Genomic DNA, 7,489 nt, shown 5'->3' with positions numbered 1-7,489 from the left:
AAAATAGATCAAGAGCAAGTGATAAGGTCAAACAAATGTTCCTAAGAAATAGATAGCTGTAACAATCAACAATAGAGTATTTTTGCCCCCTCAGGATGGAAATCAAAATGAGTAAGGGGATGCAAAAATTGGCTAGACATGAGAAAATTAGAATATAGAAATGTCCAAGATGACAGATAGATGATTAGAACCCAAGAATGACTATAAGAAACTGATAAAATGCCCTAGTTTGACTAGAGTTGACCTTGAAGGATATAGCATAAAATTTTATGTCAAATCTAGTAGAAAGATGATTTTAGACATGAAAAGGTTGAATTGAAGTAGATATGAAGTATGGAAATGATGAAGACATGAAGAAATTAAGATGCCCCAATGATGATTCAAAGATTAGACCTCAAAAGGTCAGCTAACTGCTTAGAAGAAAGTAAAATTTTAAAAGACAATTTTGATCATCAAGATGAACTCAAATTTGAATTTTGATCCCAAAAATGAATCTAGGATGTTGAAATTATTTAAGAGGTCAAAATTTTATATAATGTGATGATAAGATAGAAAAGAGATGAAGTGAAAGATTAAGAAGGTAATGGACATGAACAAGAAGAAAGTAAAGAAATATATGAAAGGAGTTAGCCAATATGTCTATGAAAAGATGAAGAGAGAGCTCTCCCCATATGCAAGAATGCAAGACTAAGCTAGAAAATGAATCTAAAATGCAAGCTAATATGAAAAGTGGTTTACCAGCAAGAAGTGCATAACATTTAGAATCTTAATTTCATCATTGAGCATTTATTAGGGACATCATTAGATCATACAACCATCACTAGTATAACTATGAGGATATGAATATGATCGATATCAGATAGGTATGTGGAAATCCAATCTAAGCATCAGAGACATGTAAGTCAAGATAACTACGCGATTAGATTCCCTAAGTTTAATTTAGCAAGATTACACCTGTATCAAGGCATAAGCACTAGGATAAACCCCAAGTGCGGTCTTGTGAAACAGTCAAGGATGATACATTTATAAGTCAAAATGTTGAATAGGACAAGCACGAATGCTTACAACACTATAGACAAACAAAGTATACCCACAAGCAGAAATCAAGAAAACATGCCCCATGCCCCCAGTCTTCTAGTCAATGACATCCTTGAAAGACTATTAGGGATGAAACATATAGTAAATAAATCATCATAGACAACACACAAAGTAGATAAAGATCAGCATAGCTTAGTTGTTTAAGTGTTAAAGTGTGCGTGTGTAAGTCACTTGGTCATTTCTTCAAGACTTGATTCTAATAGTGAGAAATATTGCAACATCAGAGACTGTAGGTAAACTATCTGAAAAGTATTGAAAAACACTTGATGTCAAGGTGGAGAAAGTGTTAGAAACACTATTTTGTGAGTTGTCAAAGAAACCCTAATGCACAAGAATACCTCAATAGGCAAAGTAGCTATGGCCTCAAGATGAGGACAAGACATAATTCCAAGCCAAGAAATGTGCAGTGAAATGGATGATTGAGATTGATAAACATAGGTGCGAGGGTTTCAAGTAGCGCCTGTTTCTAGGTTTTCACCACTTGATAAATTTTTTCAAGACTTTTAAATTTTTTTTTGTATTTTTTGTATTTTTGAATTTTTTTTTTGGTGATACATCAAAGAACCTATTGCTAGGTTCTCACTAAGATGATAATTTTTTCAAGACATTTTCTGATTTTTTGGATTTTTTCAAGATCATATATGATTTTTTGGATTTTTTAGAATAATTTAGAGATCACTACTTCTCAAGAAAGATCACATCATTTTCACCCAATGTCTAGAAAGGTGTAGGACATGATGGAGCATAAAGTTGGTGGATAGACAAAGATGGATAAGAAAGGAGTATGAAGCAAGTGAAAGTGATCCTCAAGGACTTACTCCTCAAGAGTACCCAAGCTAAGGAAAGAGGTGAAATAGTCATATGAAGCATGTTTTGGATAAGCAATGGAAGTAATGAGCAAGATAGCATGTAGGATAAGCGGTGAAGCCAACAAGTGTGATAGCATATAAGATAAGCGATGGAAGCCAATGAGTAAGATAGCATGAAAGCGTGCAATCCAAGAGAGTAGACATGTCAAGAGGCCTATGAGAACCATGTTTTATATATTGTGATCGAGACTCATGGGGTCAACTAGATAGGACAGTGATGGGATAGAGCAATAAAAATAAAGCTCAAGATGGAGGCTATGAGGGAATGAGAAAGTAAAAATAGAGAATCTCATGGATAAGATAGCCAATATGCAAAGATAGCTTAACATTGTGAAGATCAAAGAGAGAAGAGGGGATAGATGAATGATGGAAGAATTACGCATGATGCCTGTTTACTAGGTTTTCATCATTGTACTTATCCAAGGTGCCACAAGATATAGTTTTCACTGTAGGACGCATTTATTTCTCTTTACTTTTGCTACTAAGGTGCCACAAGAAGTGGTTTTCACCAAGGCACATTTTCATTTTTTTCATTTTTTCATTTTAATTTTTTAATTTTTAGAAAGAACTCAAGCTTTTTGAATGTAGATAGTGCTCCTATAGGAAAGATAAGTCATGATAAGCCAAGACCATAGAAAGGTATGCTCAAAGATGTTGATAGGGTGATGAAAGAGAAATGGTGGTAGGAAGAGTATATGGAGGATAAGAGTTCATGTATAGAAAGTAAGTGTAAGCTTTAGAGGATTTCATGAGGGTAGCTAAAATATTGGACAAGATCAACATTAACACACACCTTGAAGGGTATTGGAACAATGGAGGAATCCTGGATGAAATAGCTTGAGATTTTGATGTATAAGGTGGTAGAAGAGATTTGGAAAAAAGTGGAGTGGAAGGATTTGGAATATTTTTAGAAAGATTTTTGGAAGAAGATGGAATGGAAGCCTTTGGAAGCTTGAATGTCAACTTTGAAGTATTTTCAATATTCAAGCCTTTTAAAAGAGACTTGGGAATCCGTATAGCTTTAGATTTTCCTTTGGATACTTTAAAACACATTTCTTCAATAATGGGTTTAGGAACCCATATTTTCTTTAATTTAGCTTTTTTAATAGTGGACCTTTGCAGTCTCTTTTGTGCATTCTCCTTCTTAGCATTCACATGTCGATTAGATGGGACATAGTGATCTTCATTTTTCAATGGATTCTTATGTTTATTCTCACTTCCAAAGGACTTGGGATTTGTGGCTGAATAAGGATGATATGACTGGTTTAGATGTATAGATGGGTGAAAAGTCATCAAGGATGAGTGTCTTTGTTGATCTTGAGGTATGATGGGAGAGCTAGGAGTGAATGTAAGAGATGGAGGAACATAAGGCCCCAAAATGGATGGAAGGTTTGAATGTTGTAGCTTAGATGGATAAGGACCAAGGATAGATTTAGAAGATGCAAAGGGATAGTGGGAAGGGATATCAACATCTTTAGAGTAAGCAACATGGTCAAAGCCATCAATAGACTCATGAGTACCTTTTATAGGAACAACATTTTTAATAGAAGCACTTGAAGCTTGAGCACAATTTTGAAGTGGATGTGGAGAAGTAGAACATGAGGGGATGCTTTGATCTTGACAAGTAGCTTTGGATAGCATATGAAGAGAACTTTTCTCATATTTTTTAGTAAGCTCAAGGGTGATAATGGAAGTGGTATCTTCATCATACTTAGGAGGTGGATAAGACATAGGATATGGAGGAGTGACATTTTGAAGGAGATGAAAGGGTGCTTGATCTTGATCTTTCTTAACATTTATAGCTTTTTCATTTTGAGAGCCCTCTTGACATGGAGCCACTTCTAAGGACAAGGTAGAATGAAGAGTGAATGGAGTAGTGCTTGGATTAGGCATAGTAGTGCATCAAGGTTGAGGATGTTTAGGATTAGTAGCATGGAAAAGGTTTGCAGCCAAGTGAAGGTTAGCTTGAGTTTCTTTTAGAGGTAGCCCTTGAGGATGCACATAGTCAATGTGGAAAGTATTAGGTTCTTTATTTGATGGAGGCATGTTGGAAAGATTTGAAATGTTGGGAGATGCACGAGTGTTGGAAGAAGTGGAGGTATCAAGGAAACCATCACTAGACATAGGTTCATTAATACGATATTTCTCAAGAAAGGTATCCTCATCAAATGAATCATTAGAGGCATCAATAATTCCATTATCAATAAGATCTTGGATTTTATGTTTTAGCTCAATGCAATCTGAAGTACTATGCTCATTATGTTGATGATAATCACAATAGATATCCAAGAATGGGTTTCCATATGAGCTAGACTTAGGTAACATGATGATCTTATTGCCAAGAAGTTTTTGCAAAGTGTCATCATAAGAATCTTCCAAGGGAGAAAAAGTTCTATTAGAAGTATGTCTAGAGTCCTTTTTTTTTTTCTCAAGTGAATGGTATGTATCCATGTATTCATCATTATCTTGGTCAAAGATAGGTCCATCATGAAATTTTAGCATAGGCTCAAAGGAGGTATCTCTTGCTTGTTCTCTAAAGAGGTCTTTAGATCTAGAAGATGAAGACATTTGATGTCTTGAAGTAAAGCATGTAAACCTAGAAGAAGAGGATGACCTCAAAGAAGGTGACTCACATGCATGTAAAGACCTTAAGGAAGATTCATGTAATGATGCAATCTTATCCTCTAACCTTTTCTCAAGTTTAAACTTCATTTCTGTCATGCGCTTAGAGAGATGAAGGTAAGACAGATCATTTGTCTCTTCTAGTTCTTTGTATTGTGCATATAGATCTTGAAACTCTTTAGTGACATGGAGGATATCATGATCATCTAGATTCGGTTGAAGTTTGGTAGCACAAGGTTTAGATCCCATAGTTTTAGATGCAAAGACAAGCATAAAAGAGCCTAGAAGATAACTTGATGTTGAAACTATAGGAGGTAGAGTGTTCGCTTGCCAAGATAGTACAGAGAGATTAAAGTGACTTGTCAAACAATATGTCCAAGAAACTTACAACATGAATGACCCAAGTCAATAGCTAGGCAAGTTTCCCAAATAGCCAAATAGATAGAGCAAGAGGGTTGACAAGTGAATAATTCTCCAACCCAAGAGTTAGTCAAGAAATCAAGGTAACCATTTCAACAAAAGGATAACTAGCAAGTAGGCATAGACCATGAAGACAAAAAGACCAAGAGCACTAAGAACAAAGAGCCACTTTAAGAATGTTCAAGAACTAGAGACATATAAAAGAAAAGTCAAATGATGAGACTCCTCTTAGTAAGAAAAACAAGAAAATGTTCGCACTTGATTTTTTGACTTGGTTGACAAAGTTTGAAAATAATTGATAGCATAGAAAGTTTGATGTTAAAAAAAAAATTCTTTCCAAGCAAGATAGTGACACATAGAGTAGTCTTCAAACAATCAACCAAGGGACAAAGCAACCTTGCATGATACAAAAATATGTGAGGTCTTAAAAGAAATCCCTAGAACTATCTTCATGTGTATGTTAAAAAGATTTCCACAGATCTAGCACATTCAAGAACACATCAAGCAATATCTACCTAAATGTCATGGTTCATTACTCAACAGCTTGGCCCACACTTGATGCTCCTTTGCCTCACACCAAGTGGTTTCCCACAAGAGATATTTGATTTTTCATGAAAATACCATAAGCATAACCAAGGGAACACAGATGGTGAGTGTAAAATCTTGGGGTGATCCGGGTAGTCCACTAGGATCAATCCTTGCACCAAGAAGTTGAGCGGCTAAAAAGGGTAGTTACTAATTTAGGGTGTTTATATAGGGCTTCCATTCATAGTTTTCCTCTTTCTCCCAATTAAAGGACACCTCACCTTGCGATGAGTAACCGATCTCGCGACCACAAGAGTACCTTAAACATTCTTGCCTAGTGATCTCCCTATGGTCAAAATCTCATAAGCAATCACACTAGGTAAAGACAAACACTATGTCTACCAAGGTTTTGTATCCTTGATAGCCTTGAGTTTATAGTGGGTTGGAAGAGTCGGGTAATCTGCTTGTCTCCACTTGGGTCGTTCCTCTCAGGTTGTCCGAGAGCAGGCCCTCTAAAGGATTCTAACAACACAAAGAGTGGATCAACTTTCAGAAGTCAAGATTTCTGATTCACCACAAGGGTGAAGAGCATACTCTCCTATTCCAATCATTTTCTCCCAAAAATTCCAAGAAGATTTAGTTGCCTCTTACTCTTTGAAACCAAATGGTAAGTCAAGATTTCTGATTCACCACAAGGGTGAAGATCATACTCTCCTATCACCAAAAGATCTCAATCGTAAGTTTTAATGTGCCTAAAAATAAAAAAATAGTATATGCCACACATGTAAAAGTAAAGAAAAAGAAAAATTGAGTTTTTATGCGTTGGATAGCCCTGCAAACAATCGTTTGTAGCCCTTATGCATTTGAAGCTTTGACATGCATTCTTTTTATGCAATGTTTCAATTTATTCACAAGGATGGAAACCTAAAATCCCAACTTGTTGGCACCAAAAGTTAGTGTAAAATAACATAAAAAACTACAATAAAAAGTGGTTAGTTTCCTCAAATATCCAAGTTATCTTCCAACCAAGTGTATGCAAAGAAAGTGCAAACTAATCACAAATACTCTCATTTTTACTCTTTGATTTTGACCTAGTCAATAAGATTGGACTTGTTTGCTATGATTTTGGATACAAAAATAGAAATTAAAAGAAGAGACCACTACTAAAACTCAAAGAGCTTTCCAAAAATGCAAAAAATTCAAAAAAATCTCTTCATTTGTGCCCTAGGGACCCATTTTGTTAAAATAGGCTAGATTTATCAAATTGGATTTTTGATCCCTAATACAACCTCAAAAGTCAAAACACAAAGAAATTACCCCCCTTATATTTCAAATAAATTTCTAAAAATGTAAATTTTTTCAAAAAATATGCTGATTTGCGATCAAAAATAGCTTTTTATCAAAAGTAAAGAAAAAATCATAACTTTCGCAAATCACATCAAACTACTCTAAAAATTGGATTGAGAAATTTTGGACACATACCCAACTTGTAAAAAAAATTTCAAAACCAAAATCCAAGTGGTTTTAAAGATATTATCAAATATTTAAACCAACTAGATTTTTTGCCTTCAAACCAATCTACTTATGGGTTGGCCTTAAAATCAAAATGATAATTCTACAAAAGCACTTGATTAGATCCAATATGCTACTATAAAAAGCCAAAGATGAAAAATAAAAGAAAATGGAGCTAAAAACAAGATTTAGGCCCCATGGTGGGCACCAAAAATGTACACTCAAAAGTGTCCCACTCTAAACCCTTCTATCCAAACGATTCCATGAGTTCGGAATGCTTGGATGCTGACTTAGAGCTCCCTATCCACAGAGTGCAAGAGAGTGTATTTCAAGTTCAAGGGCTCTCATATGATCCTTAGAGATACTCTTCTTGCTAGTAAGGCATGCAATGGGAGGTTCCAAAGACAAGATGCAAGAATGCAAATGTCCCAAGGAGTTCCTCA

Source organism: Cupressus sempervirens, chromosome 5 (genome assembly GCF_028749045.1).
Source record: "Cupressus sempervirens isolate cs-2001-9-10 chromosome 5, ASM2874904v1, whole genome shotgun sequence".
Classification (NCBI taxonomy): domain Eukaryota; kingdom Viridiplantae; phylum Streptophyta; class Pinopsida; order Cupressales; family Cupressaceae; genus Cupressus; species Cupressus sempervirens.
This window is presented reverse-complemented; position numbering follows the sequence as displayed.